This window comes from Pleurodeles waltl, chromosome 5, assembly GCF_031143425.1.
Source record: "Pleurodeles waltl isolate 20211129_DDA chromosome 5, aPleWal1.hap1.20221129, whole genome shotgun sequence".
Lineage (NCBI taxonomy): Eukaryota > Metazoa > Chordata > Amphibia > Caudata > Salamandridae > Pleurodeles > Pleurodeles waltl.
In genome coordinates, this window is record NC_090444.1 from 1,348,857,616 (window position 1) to 1,348,880,791 (window position 23,176).

Here is a 23,176-nt window from a genome sequence, read left to right on the forward strand (position 1 = left end):
AAAATGTAATTTGTGGCATACAGTAAATAATAAACTAAATATTATAGCATAGTATATATAAATAAAAACTACACAAAATAGAGAGGACAAAATAAATATGTATTTATTTATTTATTAAGGAGAATTGCATAGCTGCATATATCACCTTTCATCTTCAGAGTGCCGGGCTGAACACAGGATACAAAGGGAACAAGCACACAATGACTGAAAGGCAATTAGATTTCAGTTAAAAAAGTAGAGTGATTCTTTCTCATGCACTCTTGAGGTACCTCCATTGATGTGATATAAAAAAACTCAAAGAAAGGGCAGTTTGAACAACACAGTTCCAGGAGGCTCTTGAAAAAGAGGGATTTAAATGTGGTACTTGACTCCACCAGTGCTAGTCTCTCATGTTAACACCTTCGCAGATTTAGGCATGCTTTGGTCTCAAAGTTCAGCTGCTCTTTGCAGCTTGTCAGTGAACTTTTGGAGGAGTCTGGCACAAGCAATGCTGCAGTAGCTGAAATTAATTCCAATGAGTCCTGCGTTCTCTAAGATGGCCAGTGTGACCCAGAGTTGAAGGCCAGTAAACACAAATATCTGAACAAATGCAAAGGGCCACTTACAAGACTGGCGCTGATGTCGCAGTGCTGAAATCCCTCCAAAGAGCCCACAGAAGACTCATTATTGTCACTAAAACCACCTATTATAAAGGTATCACTGATGAGGCAAACTGCAACACCATAGCTCGACTGAAGGCGGTGAAACAACCGGCGAAAACCACACTCCGGTTTCTCATCACTTCCCTATTGGCTCAAAAAATTCACCTTGATCCATAAAGTCTTCCTTTGAGAAAAAAAAAAAAAAAATCGGCATAAAATCTAACACCTTCCTTAAAAGAAGATACGTTTTTAAAAACGGAACCCTCCTTGCCTTGCTCAAAATTGTCCAGATCCTTCTCTGCTCGGAAAACAACTTTGAACCTAAATGATATCCATGTTAATCTCCACTTTCTAGGGAAGATCCTGAAAAAGGTAGTCTACGTTCAGTTACAAACACAATACTTACAACATCTCACATGGCTATTTACGGCAGCACGGATACAGTCAACAAAGTCAAAGTTGTAGATGACAGCTTGTGTGTAGCACATAAAGGTGAATACCACCTTCTGATAATACTGAACCTCTCAGTAGCCATGGACCATTTTCTCTGGGTCCTGAGGCACCCAGTGGTAACTGGGCACTACAAGCAGTGGGTACTGTCTGTCGTCTACTATTGGTGTCCCAGGACCTCATGTACTTCCTAAATGCAACTGGGCAAAGTTCCTTTGTTCACTTAGAGTATAAGGTAGATCATTAAGGGCTTATTCAAGAAACAAGTAGTTGGGCTGTAACTCAAGACACAGAATGGCGCAGCAGTCTCATACAATACTTTAAACGTCCAGTCAGAGCTACTAAACTTTGAAAAGAATAGATCTATGCTAGCACAGAGGAAACGTGGGTCAATTAAAAATATGAAAAATCAATAAAAGCAGAATACCAGTATCTGTTGGGAATGAGATACAAACCCCAACAAGTCATAAAGTCCCTAGCTGTTGGGTGCAACAAATCAAATTAAAATTGTGCCCTGCTGTTAATGTTGTCCTATTGTTGATGCACTGCCCATTCCTAGCTATGTTTTAAAGTCTTAAGTTTTTCAGTTTACAAGCCCTGTTCAATAAAGCAATAGAGGAACTATAATGCTACATCAAGTACGACACATCTGCCCTTTATCCGTGTGTATCATCGGACCTGGTGCAGTAAATTAGGGAAACTAATTTACGTTGAACCAAGATTATTGAGAATCTGTTAACAGTCCCTGCATTGATTCTCTGCACACTCCTGTCATCAAAGTCTACTGAACAGGAAATATTTTTTATTATTTCTGTTGTTTTTTAACCTGGGGCTGTTGACTTTTACGTATTTTTGAATCTGAACTATAAAAAAGGGAGTGAAGTGTCTTTAAGGCTCTAATTGGAAGGCCTTTTGTTTAATTTTCATTTTAATAAGAATGTTAAACTAGAGAATGCATACCACTAGATAGACCCGATTCAGTTGTGAAACTAACGATTTTTCAAGCTAAAAAGGGCTTAATTTTGCCTGTCTACCATCTGAAATTGTCTCTCCTTCACTAAAAATCTAAAATCAATGGGAGAAATACATTCTCCTGATTTTTTTTTTTTTTAAATCTCCCACTTTCTTCTTCAAAATGTTGGCATGTATGAGAATAGATTTGGGTAAACGGAGGATTTTAATTTCTTTAAAAAAAAAATTACTAGCACTTTCCTGACAATAGAAATAAGTAGAATCAGTGCTCATGTCCGCTTTCTACATCTACATTGTAGACTCCTTTTGGAATCTCTCCATTTTGGAAGGAGGACATCTTTGGTGGTCTAATACTTTCATGTGCCGCACATCACCCCATTACTTAGGGGAATCAGATGCTCATCTGCGTTGATGGCAAGCCTCTTTGTGCCTGTCAGCATTCCTGAAGCACCAAACATGCTGCCTGTTTGGGGACCAAAATCAGGTATACACGTGAAGAGTTATTCCTACTAAAAGGGGGGACTTGAAAATATGTGTGGAGAATAGGAATAGCGATTTGAGGGTAATTAGCAATCTTATGCGCATTAAACGACCATACCCTAAATCAGAGGATATACTACTTAACAATTAAACACTAATTAAACATGCAGAGAAGATTACACTTCTTTTAGAATCAGAAAAAGTAGACCTAGTGTGTCCTATGGAAACTTAGCTAAAAGACTGTGCAGGGGCAGATCTTCATGGCTCCATTCCAAAAGGGTGAGAGGGATTCCAACAAAACAGAAAAGGGGTATGGGGAAGTAGCAATAATTTTTAGATTACACTTACAAATTTCAAAGGTGAAATATTCAATCGCGAACAAGATCCAACTTTGTTTTTCAAAATTAAGAGTTCTGATAAAGCATGCAGCACCTGCCTCATATTATCTCGGCCTCCTACTAATTGTGCGAACATTAGAGGAAGCTTGGCTGATGCCATTACCCCACATTTACTAAAGTCTTCCAACTTTTGTACGTTGGAGGATTTTAACATTTGGTGGGATGCAATGAATAACAGCGATACTAAGGACCCATACCATGCTATGACAGCTCTGAATTTAGAGCAACAAGTCCACTCACTCACACATGAAAAAGATCACCTGATTATTTTTACTACAAATAACTTTATGACAGCTGAAAGGCCCACTGAGTTGAGATGGTCAGATCATTATGGAGTGCCTTTTCAACCAGACAGCCATTCTCAACGAAATTCAGAAAAGTCTGTAGGGCGACAGTCCATGGGACAGTAGTGGTCAAAGGTCACGCAAGGCTGCCTCACTAAAGCTCTGATGTATCTTCCAAAACCAGGCCAGAAATGTAATGAAGAGATTAAGCAGTTTGTGAATTAATTTGATGACTGGGTTTTAAATGGCCAAGACTCTATTGCTCAATAAAAGCAAAAAATAATAGAAGAAAATACCCTTCTTTCCCCTGGTACTCTTTGGAGTTGCAGAATGAAAAAAAAAACAATTTAAAAATTCTAGAAGCCGAAAACTCAGATCGAGAAGTGTTCGGAATGGTGAATGACCTATGTTTTCCTTCTTTATCTAAAACTGAGTTGGGCACCTTTATAGAGTTTTGTGACTGCTTTGCAACTTTCTTCCATGGAACGATAAGTAACATGAGAAAACATATCGCAAATGAAGATATTATGATGAAAGCACCAGTGGATTCCCATGCATCATAACATATGTCATTATCATGTTTTGAGCCTCTAAAAGAGAAAGACGTGGTAGCCTCAATTCTAAAAATTAAATCAAGTTCTCTGTTAGATCCATGTCCCGCCTCCTTTTATTAGCTGGCAATGGATTTTTTAGCTCCAGTCATTACAGATTTGTGTAATTTGTTTATTAAATTAGCAGTCTGCCCTGTCGGGGGAAGAATGCTTACATTCCGCCCATTTTGAAGTAACCCTCACTAGATTCAGCCCATTTTAAAGTAACCCTCATTAGATGCAGATGAACTGTCAGACTATAGACTGATTTTGGGATTGCCTTTTATTGGCAAAAGTTTAGAAAAAGACATTGATAGACAGTTAAAAAAATAATAATTTGGCGGTCAACAAAATACTTGATATAACACAAGTAGATTTTTGAACACTGTATTTTATGGAAACCACACTGGTATCATTTTTGGACAATATAAGAGTGTTATTGGATGGAGGAGAAAATGCAGCTTTAATTATTTTGGATCTTCGTGCTGCATTTCATAAGGTCTCCCACAGTGTCTTACTCCAGACACTACAGTCATTGGGAGTAAAAGGCAAATCCATCACATCAGTCGCAAACAGTGAGAATGGCACTTTTTGTTTCTAAAGAAAAATACCCAAATTGTTGTTTCTTTGTAGACAAAGTCAAACCTGCCTCAGATTTGCACTACCGACTGCCCTCAGTGATTAAATGGATGAGCTTCAATGAATTAAAATCAAATGGTGATAAGACGTAATTGCTGTGCTTTGGGCAACACTTTTCAGTCGGTGGCCCACTGTTTTGGGTGACCCCACCACTCCAGTGGGACATGAAAAAATCTAGGAATAATGACTGATAATTAATTGGGAAAAAACAGATAAACAATATTTCAGCATCCGTTTTTTTAAATATCTAACAATGCTATTTGAAGTGCTCCCAATGTTGCTCAAACAGACTTCTAAGAAGATAGTCCAATCAGCTATTCTATCACAACTTGACTATTGCAATGCACTATATCTGGGAATACTGGCTACTGCAATAATCTGATTGTAGAGAATTCAAAACTGGGCAGCGAGACAGCTCGTAGGTGTGTAACGTAATAAGACTCTCTCTCCCATACAAAAAAACTATACACTGGTTGCTGGTTGACAAAATAATTTTTTTAAACTGCTTGCCTGGTTCATAAATCCTAGTACAAGCTAGGCCCAGAAATTATAACTAAAAAATTCAAGACTTATCTTCCTTATTGAACATTACGATCTGCAAATGCCTTCTTGTTTTTTCACCAGAATAAATCGGGTAGAGCATTCTCTTTTTTGGTTCCTAAACTGGAATGCTCTTCCTTTCTATTTAAGAAGGGAGTACAATCACTTAAGGTCAAGTGGCATCCTTTTAACAGTCGTATCACATCGGGACACCATTATTAGTGTAACAGATGCACTTTATGAAATCTCTCATCTCATCTTCATCTAGAATGTTGGTGCATGCAACAATCTAAGTAGAATGGGAGTGACTAGCTGTTTCCTCTACTGCCTGGTTATATTTATCTTGCTATGAATTCTGAAATAATTCATCATCTCCCTTTGTCTGAGTTCGTTTTGCCAACATGCCCTGCTTGTTCAGCTCCCAATTCACGTATAAACACCCAATACAATAGTAGAGTTTAATGTAGTGTTAGGTGTAATCAATATTTTAGAAGCAATGCTTTAATTTGCTTATGATTTTAGCCAACTTTGGGAAGGAGGGAGATCATATCTAGTGTTGAAAACCTTCTTGCAAGAATGCTCCAGCAAGGCCCCCATTTGACAGGCATTCTGTGGTATCAGTGTAAATAGTTGGTAGAGATTATGAAAGCATTCCTTACTAATATTTCTAAGTTGTCTAACTTGGATGTACTTCAGTTTGAGAATGACTTGAGAACAAAAGTGCTACAGCAGATTTGAGAGGATGTCGATTTTAGGAGAGTATTCCCACTTTAAAACTACCTAATTAAATCTCAGTTTTGGTCGTTGCACACAAATACCAGATCAAGCATCTATCCAGCTCAGTAAGTGGAGTTTCACACAGTCACAGAGGTTTTAGTTGGGTATCTGAATCTATAAAGTAAAGTTAGCATTTCAAATGTTACTAGCTGCAAATGTGAGGTACATTCCCACAATCACTGTAGAGGTTTGTTTAAATAATTTGCTGTAGTGTAATTACACAAAATTAGCATTTATGCAAAATTAAGCATAATTGCGGGAAATGCATCTCGCACTCAGAATATTTCCAGAACAGTCTGTTCCGGAAAAAAGTCAACTCGAAAATGTAATTTCCCCTGGTCAATTGAATTCTAGAGACTGCTGCTCGCATTTGCATTTTTAGTTTTGCACTCAAATATTTCCTGAAAAGTCTGCTTGGGTAAAAAACATCTGCCTGTTATGTTACTGGAACTTATAAAGCACACTATACCCTGAAGTGTCAAAGCACGCAATACGGAACAGAAAACAGAGAAGCCCCAATTCTAAGAAGATGGAGAGAAAAAAGACCTTGTTTTCAGCAGTGTTTTGAACATGGCAAGAGAGTCAGCTTCTGAGATATGTGGGGGTAGGGTATCCCACAATATGGCAGCAGCCACCGAGATGGACTGACCTCCCCATCTGTCCTTGTGGATTCTGGTGACCAACACCTGCTTGTTGGCTGGAACTTTTCGGATGCAAAGCTAAAAGAAAACATGCAAAGGGTCTTTAAAATAATCCTTTTTTAACTGGAAACCGGTGGATGGAGCAAATCCCTTCTCTGACCGAAAAACGCATCGGATATTAAGGATAAGTCGGGCATCTGCATTCTGAACAACTTGAAGTTTGTTAACACAGGAAGCACTAATATTGAGGTAAAGAGTTGCAGTATTCCAATCGCGAGGTGATAACTGTGATAATGACTGATAGGTGCAAATCTTCTGAAATATAAGAAAAGCAAATTCTTAAAGGCCTGATCATGAGAAAACATGTGCTGGTAGTACGGTTGACCCGAGTATTAAAGCTCAAGGTATGTCGAAAAAAGCACCCAGGTTTTTGGCTGATTTGACCAGGGTGGGAAGATGTCTGCAATCCTCCGGCCAACAGATGTTAGACCAAACAGACTCCTGAGTGCCAAAGACCAATACCTCTGATTTGTAGGCGTTAAGTTTAAGGGTGTTGTCATTCCTCCAAGTACTAATGTCAGACATTCAGTGATTAAACTTCATGGCTACAGAAGTCAGTTTGTTGGAAGCAGACATGATGGTCTCAGTGTCATCAGCGTACGACAGTACTTGGAACCCAAAAGAACGCACCAATTTAGCCAACCGAGAAACATACATGTTTAAAAGAATCGGACTCAGGGATGAGCCCTAAAGGACTCCACAAGGAAGACTAAAATCTTCTGCCTCGAAACTTCAACAGCTAACCGTTTGTACTCTGTTGGTAAGAAAAGAGCAAAGGAGCTTAAGAGCAGACCCACCAACTCCGATTTGCCACAGCCTCTGAATCATCTGAGATGGTACTGAATGCTGCAGACAAATCAAGCATCACCAGAATGGCCACCCCTATCCCGACCATCCACCCCTCCCCGTGACCATTTGGTCAACTGGGATGGACTTTTTTTGTTCTTGCGAAAATTGGCTTTCCTGAATAATTTTTAACAATCTTATGGAATCTCCATCAAGGTGCAGTGTCCAAAGTGACTGTTAACTCAAAAGATGCAGGGGTGGTCAAAATTTATGAGGGTACTAGCCAGGGCTGCCCAATGTCCCCAGTACTGTTCACTATCTTCACTGAACTACTAGCAATCGGAGTTTTCAATGATGCAACAAATTTAGTGGAGCTTGGCGTGTTCCGAACAGTCACGCTTTTACTTCACTAGATGACTGCCTATTTTTAGGCCCTGTTCTTTCTACAGTCACTCTCGAACGATGAAGGAAAAGGGATTCACTAGACTAGACGATTTTTATGCTGTTGCAAGGCGTTTAACATGGGACAAAATAACCCTACATCTGGGGATGAAACTAGAGGCTTAATGTTCAGTTTTCAGCAGATATTTAGCCTACTTTCCGCAGCCTATTCAGCTATGAGCCCAGAGACACATGCGGTGATTCACCTTTTATATAAAAGTAAAATAGCTGGTGTAGGGAATTGGTACCAGGCTCTGCACAAGAAAAATCTCTCTTGATGGATGATACCCCGGCCAAAATGTCTCCATTCTACTGATTGTACGATCACCAAAGGAGAATGGACTCATCGCAGAACTAGGTTATAAATCCCTGTTGGCTGCAATTTTTAATGAATGGCCTACTTATCTAGGTGGTTGGCATACTATACCCCTCACAGACTATACAAGATGGTCAGTGTAGTTTCTGATCAATGTGTTAGTTGTAAATTAAATGGGGCAGGATACTAGCCCCATATCTTCTTTACATGTCCAGCTTTTCATGATTTCTGGAAGAAAGTGTCTGAGGTGCTGACAGATACCACATATTTTCATATTTCCCTCAAGACCACACTTGCTCTATTTTGCTCCTCCCATTCTGTCCAGAAAGCTAATAAAAGTGTCCAGTGCCTGGTGTTTATAAGCATTGCAGTGGCCCGTTGCCTAATATTACAAAAACAGAACGGCACGGCCCTTACTAATTGGGCATGTCAGGAAGTCGTGAGACTTGTCAGATTACACTCCGCACTATGCAAATCGACTACATTAATTGCACTAGACACTTAGGCCCTCATTACAACCCTGGAGGTCGGTGGTAAAGCAGCGGTAATACCGCCAACAGGCCGGCGGTAAAAAAAAATGGAATTATGACCACAGCGGACACCGTTCACACAGACAGCCACTTTAACACACTGACCGCCACGGCGGTAGCAACAAGCACCGCAGTGGTAACCACCAACAGCCAGGCGGAAAACAATGTACTGCCCACAGTATTACAACAGGCCTATTCACCACCTTTTCTTGGGCGGTATCAATGACATCAAAAGCATGGCGGAAACAGTGCACAGAAGGGAAACATCTCACCCCTGGAGACTCAAGGAAGAACCACGCCGTCATGGAGCCCGAGTTGCAGGTGTTCCCCATGCCTGTCTATCTCCTCCTTCATCACGAATACCAACGCCGGCGAAGACGACCATGGTGAGTACTGCCGCCAAGTACACACATGCAACATGCAACACCTCCACCCCCAACACCATACACACACACAAACAGATGCAGTAACATTACATTTTCACCCAGTAACCCTCAGGAATAATGCAAGGACAAAAGGAATTGATTAAAGTGAGTGTAATAAGTTAAATAGTAGAAAGTAGTGCTTCATAATCAAAACAGTATATACATGTATACAAATGGAGGGACACTGCCCAGTCCACAATGTCCGTGGGCCACAGGGCCACAACACATAGGCCAAGGCCCCCACTTGACTCCTGCAACAACACGAAGAGAACACTGCAGGGGCATCAGGTCGAAAATACACAGTCACCTCAGGGGGACGGGGAACAGGGGGCACCTCAGCCGGAAGATGGAACACCACCACTGGTCCTGGAGGGGGCCACATGCCCATTACTCTGTCCTGGGGCATGCAAAGCCACAGTCTCTCTAGTGGGTGGTCTGCCCACTGCCTGGTCCTGGGGAGTGCAAAGCCACAGTCTCTCTAGTGGGTGGTCTGCCCACTGCCTGGGCCTAGGGAGTGCAAAGTCACAGTCTCTCTAGTGGATGGCTCTCCACTGGTTCTGGAGGGAGCTTTGTGCCCAGTGTGCTTCATCTTGGCAAGGAGGGGGTGAGTGGATGGCTTCTTCCACTGGTTCAGGAGGGGGCTTTGTGCCCAGTGTGCTTCATCCTGGCAAGGAGGGGGTGAGTGGATGGCTTCTTCCACTGGTTCTGGAGGGGGCATTGAGCCCTGTGATGCAGCATATGGGGAGTGCAAGGTCACAGGCTCTCACTTGGGTGTCACACCCACAGGATTTGCAGGGGCCAGGACGCACTACAGTCCATGGAGGCAGGACTACACACTGCCCGACGGCTGATCAGTGGTGGCAGTGGCGGGGGTGGTGTCGGGGATGCCAGTGGTGGGGGGAGGCTCCAGCCCATCCCCTGCAGCCTCGGATGGCTGCCCACTGGGGCTGCTGGCGGTGCTGGCAGTGGTGGGGGGAGGCTCCTGCTCGTCCCCTGCAGCCTTGGACAGCTGTCCACTGGGGCTGCTGCTGGCACTGCTGCAGGCAGTGATGCTGGTGGCGGTGCTGGTGTCGGGAATGCCCGTGGTGGGGGGAGGCTCCAGCCCTTCCCCTGCAGCTTCAGACAGCTGAACCACCATGGTTGGTGGTGGGGGCTCAGATTCAGTCCATGCACCAGGCCTCACAGTGGGTGCTCCACCTGCCGTAGACCCCCAGAGTCCGCACCTCCTTGGCGGTGGTGTGCCATATACCCTTTTTCTGATGGGCGCTGACCTGCAGACAAATAAACATAGAAAAAGGTATCAGCCATACCGTCCGGCCTCTTACACTCATGGCCCACCATATCACTCACATCCCCTTACGCACAGACATTGCCCACCAAACATGCAGCACGCTGCCCAGGACCCTTCCACCCCCCCCTTACATGAGGCCCTCTCACACAGCACTCCATGCATTCATGCCCCATGCATTGTGCTCACAGTGTACTCACCTGTAGGTCTGGATGCCCATACAGCATTCGGTACTGGGGTAGGACCCCATCCACCAGTCCCCCCAACTCTGCAGCGGTGAAGACAGGGGCCCTTTCCCCAGTGACTCGATCCATGGTCGGTTCCAGACACAGGTCACAGCAGCACTTGCAGTGGTGGTCGTCTCCTGTTGAAGGTCAGGTAGCAAGTGAGAGAACAGATAGAAAATTGCGGTCACGTCCGCAGTGGTGCGTACCATCATAGCCGGCGTCCATCACCATTGGTCACTGTAACCCATAGGGCCCAATGACAACCAATGAGGAGTGGCATAGCGGTACTCGACCGCCTCCTGCAGCAGCGCCCAATGCCAGCGGCATCACCTCATTTCCACCTGCCCATCCACATAGGACAGGCGGACGCCATTTTGGGGGAGGGGCAGGCCATGGCACCTAACTGTGTCACAGTACACAAAGGTACCATTTGGGCCTATCCAACAACATACTGTTTCAGTCAGTGTACAGTTTGGAAATGTTGAATACTGACCAGCTGCTCCCCGTTTTGCCCCGTAGATTGCAACCGCTGCAGATGAATAGGAAATGGAGCCATCCCCCGTGTACAGACCCCTGGTGGACTTGGCACATTATTCTCACCTATAGACTTGACAGGGCCACAACCACAGAGCTGTGTGCCCAATTGGAGCCTGACCTGATATCTGCTATCCGTCACCCCACTGAGATTCACCCTCTTGTGCAGGTGCTATCTGTGCTCCATTTCTGGGCAAAAGGTTTCTTTCCAGGTGAAAGTGGGCTTGGCAGTAGGAATGTCACAGCCAATGTTCTCAATAGTGCTGACCAGAGTGTTGTCTGCCCTGATGAAACACATGCGCAGCTACATTGATTTCCCCCAGGTGGAGGACTTGGCCACAGTGAACGCTGACTTCTATGCAATAGGACATATCCCCAACATTATTAGGGCAATAGATGGTACACATATTACCTTTGTGTGTCCCCCCCTGCCGGAGAAATGAACAGGTGTTCAGAAATTGAAAGAGCTTTCACTCGATGAATGTTCGGATAGTGTGCCTGGGGGACCAGTACATTACCCCTGTCTATGCAAAGTATCCTGGGTCTGTGCATGATGCCTTTATCCTGAGGAATAGCAGCATCCCATATGTGATGGCTCCAGAGGCACCAGGTGTGGCTAATAGGTGAGCCCATGGTTCCCACCCAGGATATGTTGGTGTATGGCAGAGGTCTTCAAACTGTGGGGCGGGCCCCCCTAGCGGGGCCTCAAGTGCTCCCATGGGGGGCGCCAAACTCTGGCCAAAAGAAGCATTATACCAATAACAGGCCTTTGTTTTAAACAAAAGCATGTTATTGCATTTTTAAAAAGATAACAGCACCTAACTGCAATGTTTAAATAGGTCTGGACATATTTAAACATTGCCATCCTTATAAAATATTTGTGAAAAATTCTGAGGGGGGCCCATAGATTTTTATTTTTCAACTGGGGGGGCGCAACATTAAGAAGTTTGGAGACCACTGGTGTATGGGGTTTGCCCTAAGGGTTAGTGTTTGGCTAACAGGTATCCCTCGAATTTTGCAGGTGACTCTGGTTACCCCAACCTCTCATGGCTACTGACCCCTGTGATGAATCCCAGGACAAGGGCAGAGGAACGTTACAATGAGGCACATGGGCGAACAAGAAGGATTATAGAGAGGACATTCGGCCTCCTGAAGGCCAGGTTTCGGTGCCTCCATCTGACAGGGGGTTCCCTGTGCTACTCACCCAAGAAGGTCTGCCAGATCATCGTGGCATGCTGTATGTTGCACAACCTTGCCTTATGTCGCCAGGTGCCTTTTCTGCAGGAGGAGGAGGCTGGAGATGGGCGTGTGGCAGCAGTGGACCCTGTGGACAGTGACGAAGAGGAGGATGAGGATGAGGAAAACAGAACAGCAATCATACAATAGTATTTCCAATGACACACAGGTAGGACACTTTTAATTTGCCTTCCATTGACAGTTTTGTGTTGGATATTGTCATTGGCAGGCTGATTTTCCCACTACTATGGCCACCAACTGTACCCTTTGGCATGTCTGTTTTCAGATATCTGTGCCCCACCCTGGATCCTGGTGTGTTGACTGCAGCCAACTACAAGTCATACCTATGTATACATTCCTGTACAGTTGAATTGCAATGTTTACAGCTTGTTAAACAAATACATAGTTCAATCAGTTGACAGACTCAATACTTATATTTTTTACAAGGGTTTTTTTTTAGGTGCTAATAAGTGGAGGGGGTATTGCAATGGGCCGGGGTGGTGGTGGAGGAGAGTCCAGGGTAAAATTCCAGTCTATTTGTATCACAGGTGCATTGTCCAAGGGGGCATAGGAAGTGGAGCAATGGCAGTTCAAGGTGAACAGGGTGACAGAGTGGGACACAAGGGTGACATTCAGGAGAGTCTTATTTCTTAGCGGGGGTCTTGGCAATATTCTCTGGCTTCTGCCTGGATCGGAGGGACCGTTTGCAGGGTGGTTCACCTTCTGCAGGGGAGGGGTGCTGATGGCCTGTTGTTCCTGTGGCTGGGCCTCATGTCCACTAACGTCAGCTGAGGTGGAAGGCTGTTCATCGGTGTGGCTAGTGTTAGGGGCCAGTTGGTGTGCCACTGCCTCCCTCATGGTGTTGGCCATGTCTGCCAGCACCCCTGCAATGGTGACCAGAGTGGTGTGGATGTCCGTCAGGTCCTCCCTGACCCCAGGTACTGTCCCTCCTGCAGCCGCTGGGTCTCCTGTAACTAGGCCAGTATCTGGCACATCGTCTCCTGGGAATGGTGGTATGCTCCCAGGATGTTGGTGAGTGCCTCGTGGAGAGTCGGTTCCCTGGGTCTGTCCTCCCCCTGTCGCACAGCAGTCTTCCCTGCTTCCCTGTCGTCCTGTGCTTCTGTCCCCTGAACCGTGTGCCCACTGCCACTGACCCCAGGTCCCTGATTGTCCTGCGTTTGTGGGGTGGCCTGGGGTCCCTGTAGTGGTGGACACACTACTGATTGACATGTCCTCGGGACAGTGGTATGGGCCCGCTGGGTGGGCGCTGTGGTGGTGTTTCCTGAGGGGGGAGACTCTGTGGTGGTATGGGACTGTGCCTGGGTATCCGACTGTCCAGAGATCCCTGATGGGCTGTGTCGGTCATCCAGATCCAAGCGTGCAGAGTTGCTGTCATCACTGTGAGCCTCTTCTGTGTGGGGGGGGGAGGGGCTGGATGATGCTGCCACCTCCTCTCTGGTGATGTTGGATGGGGACCTGTGGGGATGTAAATGCTGTGTTATTGTTTCTGCATGAGCCATCTTGTGCATGGATGTGTTGCCCTCTATGGTTGTTAGTGCCCTGGCAGCTTAGGCTTGTATGATTGGTGATTTGGTGGGCTAGGTGCGTGTCTCAAGTGTGCATGCTTTGGTGATGGGTGTCCATGCAGGTCTGTGATGGGGGTCCATGCATTGGTGTTGCATGCAGGGCTTGGTTGTGGGAGGGGTGGGTTGTGATGGAGAGGTGTGTGGGAGGTGGTGGAGTGATGGGGTGAGGGTGGGGGTATGTGATGGCATGAAGGTAGGGTGGTGAACGAAGTAAAGATTTGACTTACCAGAGCCCAGTCCTCCCGCTACTCCTGTCAGGCCCTCAGGATGCAGTATTGCCAAGACATGCTCCTCCCATGTCGTTAGTTGTGGGGGAGGAGGTAGGGGTCCACCGCCAGTCCTCTGTACTGCTATCTGTTGTCTTGCTACTACGGAACACACCTCCCCCTGTAGGTCGTTCCACCTCTTCCTGATGTCATCCCTTGTTCTAGGATGCTGTCTCACGACGTTGACCCTGTCCATGATCCTCCGCCACAGCTCCATCTTCCTGGCAATGGATGTCTGCTGCACCTGTGATCCAAATAGCTGTGGCTCTATCCTGATGATTTCCTCCACCATGACCCTTAGCTCCTCCTCTGAGAACCTGGGGTGTCTTTGTGGTGCCAGGGGTGTAGTGTGAGTGGTGTGTGTGAAGGTGTGTGGGGTGATGTGTTGGGGTGATGGTGTTTTGTGTCTCTGGTTCTGTGGGTTATGTTCTCAGTTGGCAATATTTTTGAGTCGTAAGGAGTTGTGTGTAGTGTGGGTGTGTGTTTTATAGTGGTGTGGTTGTGTGGGTGCGGTGTGTGTATGTGTGTCAGGTGTGTATAGTTTGAATTGTCCAATGTAGTGTTGTTTTGTGAGTGTGTGTGTATTTTGAGCCCAACGGTAAGTACCACCAATGGTTTACTGCGGTTGAATGTCCGCCGCAGTGATTCGTGGGTCATAATGCTGTGGGCGTAGTTCTGTTAGCTTAACGGTGTGGGTTCTGGTACCACCAGTTTATCACTGACCTTTGGGCTGTTGGACTTGTGCGTGTGGCTGTATAGTGACGGACTGCTATGTGTGTGTCATAATATGGGAAGCGGTAAACCGCGGCGGCGGTATGTTGGCAGCAGTCGCCATGGCGGTAAGCGTGAGTTACTGCCAGTGTCCTAATGAGGGCCTTATTCTGCCAACCCCTGACATTGGCTTTGTGGTTTGCACTGCTTTATGTCATGCATTTGTTTACTTTGTATGTACATGGTTCAAGAATTCCTTTATAATCAAGCCTCATTATACTCTAGATCCATTTCTTCAATAATAGATGAGTTTGAGAGCCATTAATAGATGGGTTTCCTGAATAGCAAACTTTTTGTAAACATTTTTTTGCTTTGCCTTAATTGTAAAAACTGTTAGATTTTATCCCATACTATGTGAATTGACCATATTGTATGCACTTGACACTTTTTTGACGTGCACTTTATTTTGACTTTATGGATTGTGTTGTCACATGATATCTTGTGCATTTTTCTATCTTGTATGTACATGGACAGAACCGTTTTTCCTTTTGCCAAGCACTGGTTATGTACTGCTCAATAAAAAAAAGACAAGTAGACCAAAGCCAAATGTCCTGAGCTACACAGGGAAATTCTGAAAGAACTCTGATGCTGGTGTCCCATGTACATATCCTAGTTGGTGTGCATTAATGGGATCAAGATAAACATCCTCTCAGGGTTTCTATACCTCTCCCAATCCCTCCCAAAGCCTGTCTCCATCACTGATCCACGCTCACTTAAATTTTTTTTTAAAAAATCACTTTTCTCTAGGGGTGGGGAAGAAACATTCCATCACGTTTTATGGCAACCAGTGCAAAGGGAGAATAAGCATGCCCCTGGCTAGTGAAATACTACTGGGCAGTGCACCTCCGTTACACCCCTGAATGGATGGGGAGGAAAACGAAAAGAAATGGATCCACATGAATCATGCTGTTGTGTGTCAGCCTTTGTGGGATCTACCTTGGCTGGCATGCCACCTACATCCCAAAAGTGCCTACCTGGCCACTCCAACAAAAACAGTAATTGAATCTGGGATCAAATATCTTTTGAGAAGAGGCTCACCAGGTTTCTCTCCTAAACAATCCCCTCTTCTTCAGTCCAGACTTCACTTCGATAATGACCTCCCCTCTACTTCTTAGAGTAGTCGCTGGGTGAATACCAGGTTTTAAGTGATCCAGGAGAATGCCATAAAATCTAATGAACAGTATAAGCTAGACATCCTCCTTTCTGAAGCCACTCGCCACCAATATTTTTAGATGCAGCACTTGGTGCTTATCCCGCCCAATGCCATGGCTGCTTATATGCCCCTCACGCCCTCTGAAAAGTTTCTCACGCTCTAAAGGCCTTATTTACAGAACATAACAAATGAGGTAAAAAGCAGTAGAGGCTGCTTAGAGCCTCAATTTTTGAATGCACAATTTAACTTAGCATTCCTACTCTGTCGCTAACCTTTTACATGGCTCTTCGTTTTGTGATCTCTGCACCATATGCAACAGAGGAGCGCTTCTGCCGGGCTTATCCTGGACTGTGACATGCAGTTTACGAGATGCAGCCTGGCTGACTCTGATGCTGATACTGAATCAAACCTCTACCCTTCACAGGATCCAAAGTTTGCACTACACCAGACAGCCTTCCTGGCATCCTGGTATAGATTACCCAGGTTTGGGGGCTTGGGTATGACGGTCAAGCAGTGGACATTGGCACTGGAGCAAGTTAAGTGGGTGTCACGCAATGCTCGCATTAATTTTACTGAGTTTAACTACACTTATTTAGCACCACAGCACCTCAATGTTCCACTTTTTTCATGTGGTATGGAGTTGCCCCCTACTCCTGCAAATGTGGGACAAATGTGGGATCAGGTCATATCAAATATCTCAGAAATAACAGATATCCAGATATCGCCCAACCCACTGTTATGTCTTTTGGGTATTAAAAAACGCACAAAATACACCAAATACTACCTGAAATTCACTGACCTAGCCATGGTGCTCTTCAAGTGCATGATAGCAATGTCCTGAAAGGCAGTGCAACCACCCACGATCGACTGCTGGCTCAGGGCGATGCTACGATGGACAACCACAGAGGCAAACACAGTTACACATGACCTGCCCATTACAGGGAGCCAGGGCCTGAATGCCACGTGGGATGTTTACCTGCTTCGCCTGCAGGAGAAGGTTGAAACTACTACTTAAGACAATATGTCAGGAGATGGTCAGTGCAAAAGTATAGGATGTCATACTACAGATGGACAGCTGCTAGCCTTAAGAATCTTACACGTGTCTTTCTGCAGTGTTATTGATATACAGACGGAGCTGCTATCCCAGCATAAAACATGGTTTAACTCTCTGTATGAGCCAAACCCTTTGGAGGACATGTATACACACTTTAGTTTTATCACCTGATCCCTCACCTCACAAGTAAACATTATGGCATCTCTCTTACAGCGAGGATCTATTACTATAAGGAACATGTAACTATCTCACGTACTTACCATACACCTGGATTCCTTGTACGAGGTGGCGGAACCCGTCTAGTACCCTCGTGTGTTTAGGGATTTAGGCACAGCACTGTGAGATAGTTAGGAATCATGTCAACATTTTTCAATGGTATATGTGGACTGAGTCCCTATAACCTGATGTTTATGTTGATCAAATACCCATCCTACTTTATTCGTAGCAACCATATGACACAAACTCTTCAAAACTCCAATCTTCCCTTAAAACCCAGATGGGAAAGCAATGCTGAGATCAGTATATCTGGGAAACAATGGAACAACCTATGCCAATAGATTCTTAAAACACACCATAGAATGTGGACAAGAGAATCTATGTAGAAAAAAATGTGCCAATGATATCTTATATCCATACACCTAAAACGCATTTCTTTCCTCATCAGACACATAATGGCAGTGTGATCAGTCACTAGGAACCTACATACATACTTGATGGTCTTGCTCCGTGAGAAAGACTTTCTGAAAGGAAAATATCAAAGGGACGTTAAGCTATTCAATTCCAGTGGACCTTGGCACCCTTCGTCTGGGTTTGAGGCAGACGTCTTAGAGGGAATGATAGCGATATATTAGTCCCTCAACAGACATATGGTGGGGGAAGTAAAGAACCTTATTGCTTTACACAGGAAAAAGAAGACCAGTCCCGCATCACCCTTTAATTTATTAAGCTTTGGCTCACTTTCATTTGGAACAAATAACTCATAATCTATCCCCCCCAGAAAGGAAGCTCTTTAGCAGGTGGAAACCTTTGATTGATTGCCTCTATAGACTGGAGTTCACATTTCACCCAAACCAGGCTTGCTGGCATTACAACTATTTCACTAATTGTCCCTTCACCTGCCCAAAGCTCTGCAAGTTACCCCCAGTTAGGAAGTGAGCCACACCTCACTATCACTACTCCTGACCAGGTGTTGATTTAAACCAAGCTCTGTATCTCCAATGAAAGCTTAGATACACATTTGAATGCCCTGCCTCTCTGCAAAGGATGGTCTGGGTGGGACAGGGATCAGGGATGGTTTGCCTTATTTTTGTAAAGGATGCATTCTTCCCACATCATCTCAGGAATGTTTCTATTCTTTATTTGTAAGAGCGGAATAAGAAGCCTGTGCCCCCCTTTAGAGGGGTGCCACAATGCTGAGTTGTTGGATTACTGCATTTTTCTAAAATCTTTACTTACATTTTATTTATTTAGAAGATTTTAAAATAAAAAGGTTTATCTATTCAATACCACATTGGAGACATGTTTGCACACACTGCATACAGAGTAGGATTTAAGAGACAGCTCAGAGAACATGCCTTTTGCAGCAAAGGTGGAATCCAATTCAGGAAATATTGAGGGCCTGCATAAATATAAAATCTCTATTTAGCATTTTCAGTTTAGAATCCTAAATCAAGACTGAAAATTAAATGTTATAAATACATCTCTATTCTCAACTCTGCTGCATTTACAATTATTACAGGCTCCATGGATGCAGGTACCATTCAATGCTGTTCTGCTTTAATGCGTGGTTGCTTAATCTGGTTCACAAACTAAAATTAAGCGTAGTAGGGCTGAGCTACAACATTATATAACTCAAGATTAGGGACTTTTAGCCCACCCCCAGATGATGTGGCTATGCTAAAAGACCTGACTAAGGAACCTTCCCAAGCACACTGAAGATTAGCCAAATGACCCACATAGAAAAAAATCTAACTTTGACCAAAAACAATTATCTAATTTCTCTGCAGTGTCAAATCTACAGTGATTAGGAAAAGCTATTGAAAGATTTGTTGCTTACCCTAACCAATTCAAGTATATCATCATCTAGGAACACTGACTGGCAAAATACCAGCTTCAGATCCCAGTTTAATAAAGAAACTAACACCATGAAGATATTTAGGTCCATCACTTACTAGATCAAGAAGATGCATCCATATGCGTTATGTTATACTCACCATCAGCCTACTGTACAGACAGTCATGGAAGATTAACCTGAACACCTGAGAACCACGTTGTAGTTCAAGGCTAGTTCCTTCAATGGCTCAACAACAGAAAGGCAAGTGGTAAAGAACAGTGACCACACCCCAGGCAAACTGAAGTGTTATGTGGAACTCCACTGGGTCTGATTCTGCCTTCTCCCTTTTCAATGTTCACATGGAGCATGTAAGTCCGATGCCCATTGATTAGGTGTCAATGTGTACCAGTATGTGGGGAGACCAAATTGTTGCTAAAAATCTAGACTACTGATAAAAGCCTCATCCGTCGAGAGATGCATAAAATACTCAAGGTCTTCAGAAGTTACTATTCTACTCTCAACAACTTGATACCCAGCATCAGGATGACTTCCTGAGCACCTATACTGCCCCGGATCAGAGGAGTTGCGCCTTCTTGAAGACAATATTATCCCATAAGAGGTACGGATAGTGATCAGTAATCGTTCTTCCTGCAAAGCACCTAGCCCCGATGGCTACACTGCCACTTTTTACAAAGCCTATGTCTCTCTTCTGATAGAGCCCCTGGTGAAGGTGTTCAATTCATTCTTAATCTCAGGAGTGGTCATGTATATCATGCTAGAGTCTCATTTCACCCTCCTCCTTAAGTTGGGCAAACCCACTTCATAATGCCTTTCATATAAGCCATTTCTCTGCTCAATTTTCCCACATGAATGTATTTGCTTCTATCCTGGTTGCTCACCTACACCAAGTCTGGCCGTCCATAGTTGCTCCGACCCAATATGGCTTCATTCGCAACAGGCAGGCAAATGCCAGCAAGCGGCTGGCAGCAACCCTTATGGAAGTGGCTGAATGACAGCAACAACTTATGCACTTCTTTCCCTCAATGCTGAGAAGGCATTCAATAGGATATATTTAAACTATCTCTCTAAGATCCTTGACAAGATCCATTTAGGGCCCAAGAAGAAAGCCTTTATCCTGGCTAACTTTAAAAAACCCACTGCCAAACTCAAAATTAATTGTTCCTATTCCCTACCAATCATGATCACATGCGGGACCCACCAGGGATGCCCTGTGTTCCCCTTAATATTTGCCTTTATGATGGAGCCACTCAGTAGAGTGGTGATAGACGGTATAGAAGAACAAGCTGGCTCTACTCGCCAAAGACATCTTCTGTTTTATAATGGACCCTGACATTACAATCCTGGCACTGAGGGAAGAGCTGGAAGCCTTGTCCCAGGTATCTGGCTTTAAAATCAATATTTCCAAGTCACAAGGTATGGGTGTTGCAGATTCTCAAAACAGCCTAGAGGACCCCATTAGGAGGAGCGACTTTCAATGCGAGACATCTAGCATTACCTACCTGGGATTTCATCTGTCGACGAAAGATATATACCCCTGCAATATACCCCCACTCCTCAGTTCCCTATTCAAGGATCTGTATCACTGGGGGAAGCTGGAGATTTCACGACTGGGCAGACTTAATAGTTTTAAAATAAACATACCCCAGCTTTTATATGTCCTCCGGTCCCTTCCGCTGGCTCTTCCTGCCTCGGTCCGCAAATACATCTGTGCAGAAATGCTTGATTTTGTGTGTGTGGGGAGGGAATGTCCCCAAGAGTAGCAAGAGAGATTCTGAGCAGACCAGTCTCAGAAGGTGGGCTGGGCTTCCCTGAGGACACAATCCATATCTAAGCTGCAGAGCTTCACCGCTCTCTTGACTGGAACCACAACCTTGATGGGAAACCCTGGGTCCAAATGGAACAGGCATTTCTCCCTCCATTCTATCAACACTGTTGTGGCTCCCAGTGCCATCAGAACTGGGAGCTCCCCCATTACTGCCCTTGACATCGTTACTTCTAGCCCACTGGATGGAGGTACGGCAACGCAGGGCATTCCCGACCTATCCTTCTTGACTCACCCCCTTGGCACATAATCCTGACTTTTCCCCAGGCAAGATCAATCCTGGCTCCTTCCACCTAGTTCAGGCCTGTTCCACCATCTTGGATGACTTCTATGAAGATGGAAACTTGCAGCTGCAAGGTGACTTACTTAGCAAATTCACCCTAACTCGACTCAACATCACAGGCTGAGTCAGGTGCTCCACTGGGCAGGTAGGCCCCCTGCGCGCTTGGCTCTCCAGCGCGATGACACCCATAGACGTGCTCTATCTTAACAATGTTCTCTGTAAAGGTATATCATGACTCTACCAATAAGTCTTGCAGTTGACTCCCCCCAAAAACACACTATGTATTGCAATGGGAAAGAGAACTGGCTATTGAGATGTCCGATGGCATGGTTGACTATATAGCAAACAGTAACTTAGGTCCTCATTATGAACATGGCAGGATTTCCCGCTGTGTTCAGGCTGGCGGTCTAAACACAGACCGCCAGCCCATTGAGGACCCATTGAGGACCCTGCCGGCCGAATAATCAACATTCCGCTGGCCCGTAAATCAGGCAGTGACATGCGCGACGGGGCTGTGCACGGGGGGTCCTGGGGCCACCATTCCGCCAGCCTTTTTCAGGTGGGGGAAACTGCCAGGGAAAGTCTGGTGGACACAGGTTCTTTATCTGGCGGGCAGCGCTGCTTACAGCGCTGCCAAGTCAGATAAGGAACCCTGCCATCGTCAGGCTGCCTGGCGGCGGTAGCCTAGAGGTGGCGGAGTTCCGTCTGTGGCGGCCCCGCCATGAACATAATATGACAATCTGGACCGCCTATGTTCATAATGACCGCCTTAATCATTGAAAAGCATCTGTTACATGGAGAATGAACATAAAATATTGACCTGCTGGTATCTTATACCTGTTAGAGTTGCCAAGATGTTTGGGGGTTCAGATTTGTGTTAGAAGGGGTGTGGGGAGCTAGGCACCTTTTCACACACATGGTGGCCATGCCCATTAATCCAGGTATTTTGAGTAGAGACCCAGTGAACATTACAGACCATACTGAACGCTACCGCTGAAGCTACTTACGATTGTCTTGGGTGATCCAGGGCAGAGAGAATCTTTCAGACGGCGACCTCCTCCCACCTGCCCTCAAGGCCGCTTCTTCTTCCATCTGCTCCTAGCTGCACTACTGTGTGTGGCTCTAATATGGACATGGCAACAACCATTTTCTTTAAAGATGTGGTGGGGGAAGGTTTGGTCCCTATATGCCATGGAAAAATTGACTGCCATCATCTGCGACAGAGTGGCTGAATTTGCCGTCATATGGCATCCCTTTACTACCCACATCAAGCACTTGCAACAGGTAGGAGGGCTCCGTATGACAATGTCCAAAACACTACGTGCATCCGACATCCACATCATGTCCTCCTCTGACCCCGAGGAGGGCTATATAAGAACATACTTCTACTTCAATGAACATCTCAATAGATGTTGCTTCGCTCTCCCTTTTTTTCCTTTCCTTCTCCATTTCCTTCCCTCTTCTTCTCCCTTTGTGATTGTTTGAGGTGACATAGGGAGTTTCTTTTTATGCAGTGACCAATCTTGGTGAGGTTGTTCTCCAAATGACTTCCTCACTATAACTGTGTGTATGTGGGCTGCATTTCCCATTTTCTCTGATTAATGCTTAATGCTCCTAATGGAACTCTTCTGTGAGTCAAGTTCATTTCCCTTTTCTTGAAAATGCAAATTTCAAATAAAGAAATCTGGACTACTATAAAGCTGAAAATCTTCGAATTTTCCGCAATAGCAAAATGGAGGGCTGCAATGTCCAGGACGCTAAAGTAAAGGAAACCATTTACAAAGCCAGAGTCTGCCCTCGCTAACACAAGGAAATCTGCAGATGATGATGGGAATACTATGTTCTCTCTGACAAATGATGTTACATGACTCATTTTGGTATTGCTTTGAGGGGATTAGTTGTGACAACTACT

The 23,176-nt window shown here is 44.9% G+C and overlaps 1 protein-coding gene across 3 annotated transcripts in view; it reads right to left on the bottom strand.

Moving 5' to 3' along the window:
* The window catches only part of DOP1A (DOP1 leucine zipper like protein A), a 694,260-nt gene that overhangs the window by 287,898 nt on the left and 383,186 nt on the right, over positions 1-23,176 (bottom strand). The gene's annotated exons all lie outside the window — the stretch shown is intronic.